The 13,406-nt window shown below is 40.3% G+C and overlaps 1 long non-coding RNA gene across 2 annotated transcripts in view; it reads right to left on the reverse strand.

Moving 5' to 3' along the window:
* Positions 1 to 13,406, reverse strand: part of LOC125634107 (uncharacterized) — a 65,238-nt gene that overhangs the window by 50,932 nt on the left and 900 nt on the right. The window lies entirely within an intron of this gene.

Below are 13,406 nucleotides of genomic sequence, written 5' to 3' on the forward strand. Positions count from 1 at the left end.
GGAAGAAGTGGAGGTGTGCTGCCTGTGGGGCCTTTCTGGCAGCCAGGGAGCACAGTCCCGCCAGGCCCTCTTTTCCCTGGCTGTACCAGGGGCCAGTGGAAAGGGGAGGGCACAGCTAGTAGGGCTCTGAAGGATTCCCTGGTATAGAGGGAATCCTCAAGTGGCCATTTAATTCATCTTTAGGGCTGCTTTGTACTGCTAGGTTTAGTGGACCAGAAAATACAGTCCATTGTATGTTTGAGCTTAGCATTTGACAGCCTTTGACTGAAAGGCCCTGGAAAAGTCAGAGCAAGATAGGCTTATATTTCTACAGTGCATTTCCCCCCAGTGCTCCCAAATCCATATATAAATTATGGACAAAGGCATCTCTGAACCCACCAGTGAAATGCACTGCAGTGGTGGTTGTAACATAATAGCTGTGCAGAAACATTTGTGATTTGGACAAAAGAGAAAAATGTTATCCAATTAAAACTTCATATGGCGTTTAGGTAAGCAGAATTACCTATATCAGATACAGAAAAGTAATATCTGTCAAAAATGCCAGTGTGCCAGAGTCTTTGATGCTCAAAAGTGGTTTTATAATCTTTTTAATCTCATGTGGAACACAAGTGTTTCTACCTTTTTGGTTTTGATATGGCTGGGGCATGTACCCTTCTGACATCATTCCTATTTTTAACCCCTTTTCACATGGTCCAGCAAATCAGTCTTCAATTCATGCTAAGATAATTGAACAAATATGGAGACAAATCTGTAACCACAGAAAAGCTAAGCATCAAGAGCAATGGGAAGTATGGTTTATTACTGCAAATCTTGTCAAACAAACTTCATGCAAAATTAATTGCTGTATAGTAGGTGTAGTAATGTGAGTTTTAGTAAATTCATGGCTATCATCTCACTCCAGGGTATAAATAAGATCCAGTGGCAGGAAGCTGAAGCAAGACAAATTCAGACTAGCCTTTTAAAAAAATTGGTGAATTCTCCATCACTTGAAGTCTTTACTTCTGGTGTGAGCTACAGCATCTTTTGATTTAATGGTCCCAATGTAGGACTTATTGGGTGAAATCTCACGGTGTTATGCTGCAGGACAGACTAGATGATCATAATGGTCACTCCTGGCTTTAAAATGTGTGACTCAAAAAAAACTCTTCACAGTTGATTCAAGTTGCTTGATATAACCAGGGCCTTCAGTGAATGGCAATTTGCCATTCACATCATGCCCTTCTCTCAATGCTGTATGGCAACACTGAGTTGCAGAGCAGTGTTTAGGGAATGGTGACAATTCTAATGTTTTAAAACATTTCCATTAATCTGGAAGGTGAGCAATAGAAATCCCAGTCAAATAATCCCTTCCCATAGAAAAACACATTGAGTGGTCCCAGGAGGAGGAGATCTCTGTGCAGACCCCTTCAGACAGATTCCCCATACTTTAGTTCTCTTTAGAATAAGTTAAATGCACTTACATACAGGCTCTGAGTACATAATTTTAATTATGTGGGGTACATAATTGCATATGTGTAAAACTTATGACCATGCATTGCTACATAATATCCCTTAACAGAGACAGAGTGAAAAATGTTGGCTCACACTGAGGGTCAAGGCAGCATTGATTGATTTTGCTAGAAAATGCCACAAAGGTCCCACATTGCAAATATACACCAGCAAAAGAGTAAAAAAAGATTTTCCTGGACAGGTATTTGAAGATGGTGGAAAACTTTTTTGAAAAGAGTGTAACCTTGTTCTGGACCATCAGAGGAAAATAATTGACAATTGCAAACCGTCTCACCAAGTCAGAGGCATTTAAAGAGAAAAATTGCATCTCCGGGAAAAACAAAAATGCAGTTTACACTTCAGTGTGTTTCAAGACAACCACAATAGCACATGAGTGGTTGGATGTTGTCCATGACTGGGTCATAACTTGTGCCATTGCAAATATACCATTATCTAAAATGGACCATCCTTTCATACACCAGTTTCTAAACAACAGAGTCAAGAATGGTGGTGCAAGTCCAGGTTACCAGCTTCTAGATGCATATCTTACTGATGTCAGAGAAATAAACGTAAGGACAAAGTGAAGAATAGCTACGTGTCAGTCATTTCAAGGACTGACAATGAGGACTGCTATGCACTTAACATTTTACTTATGCCACTGGCGAAAGATTGTGCTGAGAAGATATCCTCCTTTCTTGCTGACACTTCATGCAGAAAACAAGTCACAGCACTGTGTCTCAGTCATACAGACTGTGCAGTTATGAAATTGCCTACAATAATGTGGTTGTCTTTGACAGATAATGCTGCCTACATGAAAAAAGCTTACAAAACTGTACTGTCTGGACTGTTTCCCCAGTAGCATCCATGTAACATGGGTTGCACACAGTCTGGTGGGGGAAGGTTTTGTAAGCCATTTGAGGATGTCAATGCACTGGTGGAAGCTCTCAAATGTTCTATATGGCAGGGGGCAGGAAGATAAGGTACATAATTACCAGATAAGTTCCTAGTGCAACAATGGCACCATATCCAGTAGCAACTAGATGGAACAGCTGGTTTGCTGCTGTTCAGTACCATAAAATGCACTTTCAATATTATTGTTGGTTTTGTTAAAGAATAGGTGTGTGTGGCAACTTTGCACCACATTTGTTGGGAGAACTTGAAAGAATGGGTTTCATCTGACAGCACTCTATGTTTAATACTGAAGATAGTGTTGCATTTTATGCATGAAATGTGCAAGCCAATTATTGACCTAATTGCTACATTTGAAAGCCAGAGACAGTGCACTCTTTGCTTTTGAGAAAATAGAAGAACTGCTGTTTTTCCTTGAAACACATTCTGGATTTGGAGGAAACCACTCAAAGGTTTCTCAGGCTATAGATATCAACAATGTAACAACTGATCAAAGTAGCAAGTTGGTGCACCTGTTTCCTTCAGCTGTTGACAATTCAGTTGAAAATCTGAAGTACATCAGTGATACTGAGAGTAAGCAGCCTGCAATTAAATTCCTGAAATGAGTAATGTCAGAAGAGTTTTTGTAATGTCTCATGTCAAGGAGGATTATACTTCAATTTATGTCATTGATATTTCAGCAAAGGAGTTTACTTTATGTACTGGGAAGGTGGCACCCCTGACATGATCTACACTCAGGGGAAATTGACATTGCCATGTTTTGGTCATCAACCGCCAACTATCTTCTGAATTTGAAAACATTAGCTTTCAGATACATCACTGGTGTAACAGGTGATGCTGCGTGCAACAACTCACTGTATAATCTTGTGCTCTCCAACTGGAAGCACTCTTTTGGAAGACCAGCTGAAAGAGCTGGTGTTCCTTTATTTCAATCTTGAAATTTAAGACAACTTTAACAAAAAATCCATTTGTTTAGTCTTACTGATGTTTTATTTTACTTTACTTACTGTGCTAGTATTTTGATAATCAGTATGAGCAAAGAATCCAAGACAGCTGCACAACAATTACAACATTTCACAATACTTGAGATACCATAATGACTCAAAGAATTCTTTTGAATTGTTTTGCACTTGGAAAAGATCTAATTTAATGCAGAAAAAGGTGATTTTGCTGAAAATTATAAAAACTAATCTCAAACAATCCATAACTTTAGTTTTAAAGTAATCACACATGCTGGGTCCTTTTTTTTGGACCAGGAATGATAAAGCACTACAGTAGATTGTGATAAAATGTGCTAAATACAAAATACCTGCATATATTTCTAGAGAAGGCTCAAATATTTTTATTTTTAGTTTGTAAAATATATTTACTTTTGAAGAATGTTGATGTTGCTTGTGCAACTTGTTTTTTTTTCTGTGCATAATTCCCTGGGGGTGAGCATCCTACCAGTGACTTAAAATTGCAAAGCCAAAATGCAGTCCAATCAGCTGACCCCTTCTATCAAACAGAAAGATGTCTTCAAATACTAACAGCCCCACAGGTCTACCTCAACCCACCTATCTATCTTCAAAGGGCAAGTAAAAGAAATAGGCCCTGCAGTTTGAGCTGATCATGCATAGACATTTCAAAGCAGGTGTAGGAGTGGTGGTGACTGCACTTTGATTACTGCATTCATTTTTGGACACCACAATACTAGAAGGTTATTGGCAAATTGAAGAAAGAGTCAAGTAATCATACCAAATTGGTCTGGAGGGAACAACTTACAATAAGAGGAAAGATTAATATAGCCTGGCTGATAAAGTGTGGGCAAGTATTTAGAGGATTGAAACATTTTAGGTGATAAACAAGTACATAACTTGGAGTAATGAGATGCTATCAGGGGAAATAGGCCTTCCAGTGCTTCTTTTGCTAGTTTTTACAGTGTCCACCCCTTGATATAACCTTCAAGAAATAGCCTTCTGTCTTTCAGCTTCCTCCTGCTCTGCACCACAAATACATTGTTCCTTGCCACCTATGCCCTACTAGATAGTACTTTCACATGGCTCCAAACTGCTACAGCCATTGCCCTGGCCTAGTGGTACTGTCATCACCAGTAGGAGAGCCCTACAAGAATTGGCCCTGCAAGAACAAGATGCCAAAAATGATTAAACTTAAGGGTGAAGTGTGAAAGCAGCTCTGATATTTAAAATTAGATAGAGCTTTGGGACACTGAGGAGAAAACTGGGTATCCCAAACAGGATTAAGGTTTTTTAAATAATTAAGGTTGGCTCTCTGTATGACCATCACTTGCCAAAGTGGGGGGGAGGGGCAGACAAATTCTTCCTAGATGTGGTTTAAAACTAGGACATATAAATTGCTAGAAAATATTCTATGGGGAATAATCATGGACCAGCAGCAGAATGGATTAGATTCACAGATTCCAAGGCCAGAAGGACCTTTGTGACCACGCAATAGAAATTCCGCAAGATTCCTAGAGCATCTCTTTTAGAAAAGCATCCAAATTTTAAAACTGTCTGTGATGGAGAAATCACACCTGTTGGTTAGTTGTTCAATGGTTAGTTACCCTTTGGTTAAAAGGTATGCCTTATTTCCAGTCTGAATTAGTGTAGCTTCAACTTCTAAGCATTTGATTGTTATAACTAGACTGAAGAGCTCATTATCAAATATATTTGTTTCCCAGATAGGTACTTAGATTGTAATCAACCTTCTCTTTGTAAACTAAATAGACTGAGCTCCTTGAGTCTCACTATAAGGACTGTTTTATAATCCTTTAAACATTCTCATGGCTCTTCTCTGAACCATCTCCAATTTATCAACATCACTTAAATTATTGACACCAGAACTGGATGTGGTATTCCAGCAGCAGTCACATGAGTGCGAAATACAGAGGTAAAATAAACTCTGCTCCTATTAGAGATTCCTGTTTATGCAGCCAAGGATTGCATTAGCTTTTTTGATCATAGCGTCATAAATGATCTAATGGGTCTTGTTTTCTCAACTTCTAATTCCTTGACTCTTTGCAATTACAGCAGCAGTGTGGTAACAATGCTATAGACATTTCCATTTAACTCAATATTCTTACTGGGCTACCAACAGTTCTGAGCTGGCAAACTGATGCTTTTCCTTGAGAAAAGTCTTGTATTAAAATTTAATGTAATATGACTAACCAGTAGGAGGTAGTCTCAAATCCTCATTCAGGTTCACATAAACCTTCTCTTGAATATCTTATTTATAGGGTGATCTGAAACTTGCTTACATTTAGAAGCTATGGAGTTTTGGACTCAGATTTCTTCAGTATTTTTCCCCCTTTCCTTATCTCTCCCCAAACTAGCTTTTCTGGTTTTATTTTTAATTGTCCTGCACACTCTTTGCTAGAGAAAAGTCATTCACAGTTGGTACGCCTTAGTGCCTTTGCCAATCAAAACACAGTGTGCCACTTACTGGCAACATGACTATAATGATTCAAGCCACTGGCTCTATAAGCCAGTAGGGCCTGGCAGTAAATAAAAATTCACACCAATGCAGGAGAAAACTGTCAGGTCATTAAATATTTGACCATTTAAAACTCTGGCTAGAGATAAGTGTCTAGGGAGAATTATTCAAGGAGGCTTACTAAAATCAGGTGTGCGGATTAGCAAATTGCAATTTGCTAATGCTCATAGACAGAGGTTCAACAAAATGCAAGAAAAGGGTTGGGACAGTGGTAGACACTAAAATGTAATAATTGCCTTCTAACTTTGATTTCATCTGACTATAATTTACACTGAAAGAATAGTGTGACCATGCCAGCTGGCAAAGAGGCTGGGGGGAGGTGCATAGAAGTTACAGATATCTCCCAAGTCTGGTATGTATATTCTAGCTATCAAAGAATGTCATTATTAGAAAGTCTTTAATAAAAGACTATGCCATACTAATCCTCATAATTGTTGCAAGATGGATGGATAATATCTAAGAAGTTGGGTATATGTACTGAAAATAGGTTTTAAAGTTTGTCATCAACCAAAGAGGGAAAAAGGGTTTTCTTCCAGACTGGAGGTAAGATGTGTAGCTCTGTCCAAATGACAATTAAGCAACTGTAACACAAGTGGAAGCCCCATTTGCATATGGAGTCAACAGGAAAGGAGTACATGGGGGGGAAGCCATGGGGGCTAGCCTGACCATCTACAAAGACAGTGCACTTTCGTGGGGGGGGGTGGAAGTAAGAGGGAAAGAAGATGCCCCCTTATCCTGCACCTAGGAATTAAACAGCACATTTACATTCCTGAAAACAGGATCTCAAGCAGCCTTGATTGAATGCTGCAAAGGACATTTGGGGTTAGAAACTTTAGGCTGAGAAACTGTAGGCTGAAGGTTGGCTTGTTAAGTTTAGTTTCTAGAAATCACCTCATGATTGTGTTTTATATGGAACTCTTTTGTTGTTTCCATTATCTTTACTCACTTTCTCTTGAATCTCAAATCTTGGGTAATAAAAGTCATGTTGTTTTCACTGTAACTATATCTCAGTGCTGTGGTTTTATACAAGGAGTGCATCCTGAGTTGAATCATTCAAGCTGTTGTGTACATTGTTCCTTTGGGGATAGCAGACCTGGTGTTTGAGAGTGTTCAGTGGATAAGGGGCTGGACACTACAGGCAAACCCTTCTAAGGGGCTTGAGTCTGGGGTGCACCTCTTGTTAACCTGCAAGGCAAAGAAAGGGCTGGCATGGCCCAGTGGTAAGTGCTGGGGTGGCTAACAAGCTGGGGTTGTCAGGGACCTGACACCCAATTAAGCACCAGCAAGTTTCCCTCTCACTGGAAGCAGAGTGATAATAAGGTGACTCACAAGTCCTGATACCCTGAGAGCCATCACAAAGAGGAAATCTGTGTTGATTTAGTACATATTGTGACATGGTTAAATATTTACTTTTTAGCATCAAATATAGCAACTAATGCCTTAATTGCCATTTAGATGCCAAGTGCAATGACTAAACAGAAAGAGGGGAGAGTGGAATGGAAAGTGAAAGTTGGGTATAGAGTTAAGAGTGAGAAAGTGGGAATGAAGAGCAGCTACTGGAGAGACTGATATGGATTTATTTTTTTCCTTCCTTTCAGGAGAGGTGTCTTGCATGACTTGAGAAGTCATGCAAAACTACACTGATATCTGTGTAAACTCAGCATTTAAACCCAGAAGACACAGGAAATTCAGTTCTTGACCCTGTCATAAATATAAAGGGAAGGGTAAACACCTTTAAATCCCTCCTGGCCAGAGGAAAAACCCTTTCACCTGTAAAGGGTTAAGAAGCTAAGACAACCTCGCTGGCACCTGACCAAAAGGACCAATGAGGAAACAAGATACTTTCAAAGCTGGAGGTGGGGGAAACAAAGGGTTCTCTGTGTGTTGCCTTTGCTGGGTCCAGAGCAGGAATGCAGGTCAGAACTCCTGTAAAGGGTTAATAAGCAATCTAATTAGATATGCCTTAGATTCTGTTTTGTTTAAATGGCTGATAAAATGAGTTGTGCTGAATGGAATTTATATTCCTGTTTGTGTCTTTGTAACTTAAGGTTTTGCCTAGAGGGATTCTCTAGGTTTTGAATCTGATTACCCTGTAAGGTATTTGCCATCCTGATTTTACAGAGGTGATTTTTACTTTTTCTTCAATTAAAATTCTTTGAAGAACCTGATTGCTTTTTCATTGTTCTTAAGATCTAGGGGTTTGGGTCTGTGTTCACCTATGCAAACTGGTGAGGATTTTTATCAAGCCTTCCCCAGGAAAGGGGGTGTAGAGTTTGGGAGGATTTTGGGGGGGGGAAGAAGTTTCCAAGCAGGCTCTTTCCCTGTTATATATTTGTTAGACGCTTGGTGGTGGCAGCAATAAAGTCCAGGGGCAAAAGGTAAAATAGTTTGTACCTTGGGAAGTTTTAACCTAAGCTGGTAAAAATAAGCTTAGGGGTTTTTTCATGCAGGTCCCCACATCTGTACCCTAGAGTTCAGAGTGGGGAAGGACCCTTGACAGACCCCACAATATATCCTTCTATCCCCCCATATGTACCAGTTCTGAATAAGATCTTAAACATAAGATTGGGCAGTATGGCATATGCTACTCTTTAGCAAGAATATATTTTACAAGTGGATTAACTCAAAGCAACCAGGCAACCCACCTAAAAATGAATACATTCCCAGGGGCTGGGCCTTCAGGTTAAATATGTACAAGAGAATAGGAGTTTTATCTGGAGTTGAAGAGGGCTTTTCAGGAAGATCTTTTTGGCTTGAGTAGGTGAAAGCAGGGCATGTAGAGAAGACAACTATAAGCTGTATTCCTTCCTTTCATTTAGCTCAATATCTGGATTTTTTTACACAGTGGCTTAAACATGATTACGTGACAGCTTATTACATTTGATATAGTTGTGAAGCCCTCTATTATACCACTTGTGGCTGAGTAGCTCTGAGCAAAATTGTCCTGTCATCAGGAAGATATGAGCTACAATCAAGTACAAAGAAAGCCTTGACTCTGAAGGATGTCCAGTCTCAGTTAAAAAGACATTTTAGGCAGAGAGCTCTGTAAAAAGCTTTGAGTGCCTCATTCTTAAAACCACCATTTCATTTATGGCATCCATATTAGATATTCAAGGGCAACATAAGTTCTAGTGGAAAATCTTTACTATTTTACCCTCTCCTCTAAGAAAGGAGAAAAACCAGTTTTGTCTCCAGGTCCACTAAATTCTTGATCTCATTGCAAAAAGTCAACAAGTATTGTTTGTGCTATGAAGACTCACCTATAATACACTAACTACCAGGCTAAAATACAAACTTGCCTTCACAATGTTAGGCTGTCATAGCTCTGTACTAATCCTAATTATGCCTTTCCAAAAGGAAATTAAATTATAAAACCTATATGTCAACCAAAGCAAAAGACGGGGGGGGGGGGGAAGTGTGTTTTTTGTTTGCTCATTTGTTTTTTGGGCAAAGATATAGCCTTGAGTAGGTGAACAAATGTGAGTTAAACAGGCTTTCAAGAGCTCCATGGTCTCTTCGTCATTAGTGGCATAACAAACTGGGTGTGGAAATACTCCAACACATCTCATTTTAGATATGTGTTTGGAATTATTTCTTTCTCCCCATCCCCTAAGGGAAGTAGGTTGGCAAACCAAAAAGTACTTGACTAGAGCCATTCTTAACAAGTGAATCCAGTTCTCATTGAAGCAACTTTAAAATATTGGCTATTTGGGACTGTTCTTCTGTAAGTAGATAATCTAACCCATTTTAAAAAATATAGAGTCCAAAGTATAACATCTCTGAAGATATATAGTCCAGGACAAATCCTAAAAATTTGTATCAGTGTTTTGCCTGAGCAAAGGCTGGGAAGACTCAATGAGTTATTCAAATTTTATTAAAGTAAGGACTTAATCATTTGGCATATCACCTTTCATGAAAGGGGAAGGGCTATTAAAAAAATCAAAGTAGTTTCTTCTGTGAAAATAGGGGCAATAATTTTCAATGAGAAGGAAACAATGAGGCAATAGATTAGTCAAACTACACTTTTGTCCATTACAGTATACTCACTGTAGCAGCCTGCCTGGAACTTGAAGGGAAAAACCCAGGTTGCTGGAAGGGTTTCATCAGCAAGGTTGTAACCTTTAGATCCACCACACAGATGTCTGTCACTTGAGCTCATGGAGTAATTGTGAGTGTCATAGGTTGTCATATTCAATAACTCTTACCCTGGCCCTTTGAGGTATCCACAGTTTCTTGGGAAAGTCTTTTGCCTCAGGAAATAGGTCCATTGTGTGGAGATTCACATTCCTCTGAAATAAGGAAGTTGCCACAGCTTGAGGCAGGATACCAGACTAGATAGACTGTACATTCCTTCCATTGAGAGCTTTTTATAGGACTATATGCTGCTTTTGCACTACTGCCTGGGGTAGTAAAAGTAGTCCAAACTGTTTAGTTATGTGGCTACTTTTGCCTTCATGTTTTGAAGCTTTAAAAAAATCCAAGGAGAATGGAACTTTACATCGACATACTACATAATTTTGAAAGCAAGCAATAGAGATGGGGAAAATAAATTCAAAGATCTTGCAGAAAGGAACAAAGGCACCAAACTGGTGCCTTGAACCTGGGATTTCCCCACATCAGTCATGACTAGCCAAATGAGCCCCATGCACACACTACAGAAACATCTGAAAACATGATGTTAAGACCATGGTGACAGTTTTTAGAGCTGTACATTCACTCCCAAGTGCCTGGTGTTAAAAATGGTGGTGGTAAGTTAGTGCTCAAGCAGGTGAGTGTTTCTACCTTCCTAGACTCCATATGCAGGAGGTATGATTTCCAGCATAGCTAAACTGCCTTCTTTCTATACCCCCACCCCTTGTCCTCAGTACAGTTTCAAGGATACTATAATGATCACAGCTGGGAATGTCACATACAGAGACCATAATACTAAAAAAAACTTGTTTGCGTGCCCATTTCTTCAAATGGCAGTGTATTTGTTCACATGTTAGAAAGTTTGCTGACACTGCCATAGCACCATATGTTCCAGTCTTGAAGGATGTCAATAGATTGTCTGGTTCTGTCAAGCAACACCTGAGATCTCTTGTGACTGACAATATTGTCACTGAGCATGTACACTGGAGGGTGTCTGGTCTTGCAAACATGAGTGACATTCCACATACTGGGGATGGGGAAAAGGTATGGCTGGGATGCCTTTAGAAGAGTCAAAGGAATGGAGGGCAGGCTGTCCAGCTCACTTCATGTGATATGGCAGTGCTGACACTAGCTGAAGTTTGGACAGCAGAACAGGCCTCTTATGAAAGCAGGGGGCCTAGGAGGCAAATAACCACCAGAGCATGAAGAAGGTAATTGAAGGATTTTGCAGCTTTTAATATGGGAATCACATTGGAATTCAAAGCCCGTTCAAGCTTTTTGAAGATTTGAATTGTTTAAAAAAAAGCCACTTGCTTTATGCGTGGAAACCTTCTACCAGGTGGTGCTGGCAGTAACAAGGGCTGGGTTCAATATCTAGGGGTTGTTAAAATTAACAACACCAACTCAAGGCCCCACCCAGAAATCTGGGGAAATTAACCACTACTCATGGACATCTCCAATAGTCCATACTTCCCTACTCACATGCACTTAGTCTGTGGATATAAAAGTTCTGTTAAAGATAAGAGGGACTACTACATTAATTTGAGAAAACAGTGCAGTGATAGCTCAAAAGGAAGCAAACAATAAGTAAAACTCCTGCCACACACTATCTTGGGGCAGTGTCCTTTGCCTCAATATTTCCCCTTGTGGTGTGAAAGTCCCACAGACAAAAGTTCCTGTAACACACCATTCCAAATCCCTTTCTCTCTGCTGCACTTTGTTGTCCAAAGTTAGTGAAGTCTCAGAGTCCAGCTGTGTGTGTTCAGGTGGAGTCACCTCCAGCCCCAGATGGAGGGGAGGAAGACAAATGATGCCTCATCCACTATTGTAATGCTGCTGTCACCACAATACCTTCTGCATCCTCGGTTTTGTCTAGTCCTACAGCATCATGACCACCTAGCTCAGTTATCAGTGATCACAGCGCTAGAATTTTCTGCAGCAGGGGGCGTTTTGATGCTGCATCTCTCAGTGATATTTACATTGTGGTGACTACTCTATTAGGTCATATAAAGTACAGTTCTGCTTCCCTTTAATCATACACTAAGGATAACATTTCATTATCCCACCAGCATCCAAGACTTAAATGAATTTTAAATCAGAACAGCCAAAGTTGATCACCTCAGCAAAGGAGTATGTCCTGGGTTCAATACCTCAGGATTCTTCTTAACAGCAAGAAATGGAACTGGCTCAAGCCCCACCCAGTAATCTGGGGAAAGCTAAACAGCATCCCAGGCACCTCTGAGGCGCAATACTTTCCCATTCACAAGCATTGAATGGGTGTGCATCAAAAGGATGATTTTATTAAAAGGGAACCCCCTATTCATTTGGGAAAAGCACCACGACCACAGTCAGAAGCATGTAGCCATAGCAAACACCCATCCCACCCTACACTGGGCAGTGTTCTTTCCCTCAGTTTCCCACCTGGCCATGTGAAAATCTGACAGATGTGTGTCCCTTTAACACATCACTCCCCTTTATCCCACTTAGTTGTCCTTAGTCAGGAAAGGCCCAGAGGTGTATTCACATGGGTCCACCTCCTGCCCTTGAAGGGAGCTGGGGAGAAAAATCAAGCAATGCAAAGGCACCCCTGCAGCTGGCTCCCTGTTATCTTTGCTGTAATCATGGCTGCATACTGCCGCTTCCGCAATGACACATTCCGAGTTTCACCCACTTAGCCCAGCTCTTAGTGATTTCACTAGGGAACTTCTATGCTGCTGTCTCCATTGCCTTTCACCACAATACTTCATCCATCAGCGATATCAGCTGCAGTGGCCACTGAACAGAAAGCAAGTGACTCCAGCCAGTGCTGCCTTTAAACATTGGAGAAGGGAGGATTAAATAGTTTCAAGAACCCTTTTGCTAACACCCACATCAGATAGAAATACCAGATCCCACTGATGGTGAAATGGGATGCCTACCCCCTGATTAGCAAGTTCAGTTCAGGGTAACCCCCACTCAACCAGGACAGGCTAAGTACAGTTCTACTGCCCTTTACTCATACAATAAGGATAAAATCATTTCATTCCCTCACATTCAAAGTGCATTGTGGCAAAATCTGTCTGTTTGCCAAACACCTCGGCAGAATAGGCATGTCTATGCAAAAACAGTCTGCTCTTGAAGTCTTTTCCCCCTCAGTGCATCACTCATTCAGACCCTGATTACAAACTGAAAAGCAGGATTACACACAATGACTGACTAGCCTGGGGAACTGAGTCCTTCATGTAATAGGAACAAATCATTTAGTAAGTTTAAAAAAAAATTAGACATTTCCATGAATAGCCTATGCAGTTACATTAGCTAGGATAATATCTCAAAAGCTACCAGTCCTTATTTTTCAAGGCATAAGCTACAAGCCCTTCAGTTGGGCCAATGAGAAATATTTCCTC

Source organism: Caretta caretta, chromosome 3, assembly GCF_965140235.1.
Source record: "Caretta caretta isolate rCarCar2 chromosome 3, rCarCar1.hap1, whole genome shotgun sequence".
NCBI classification, from domain to species: domain Eukaryota; kingdom Metazoa; phylum Chordata; order Testudines; family Cheloniidae; genus Caretta; species Caretta caretta.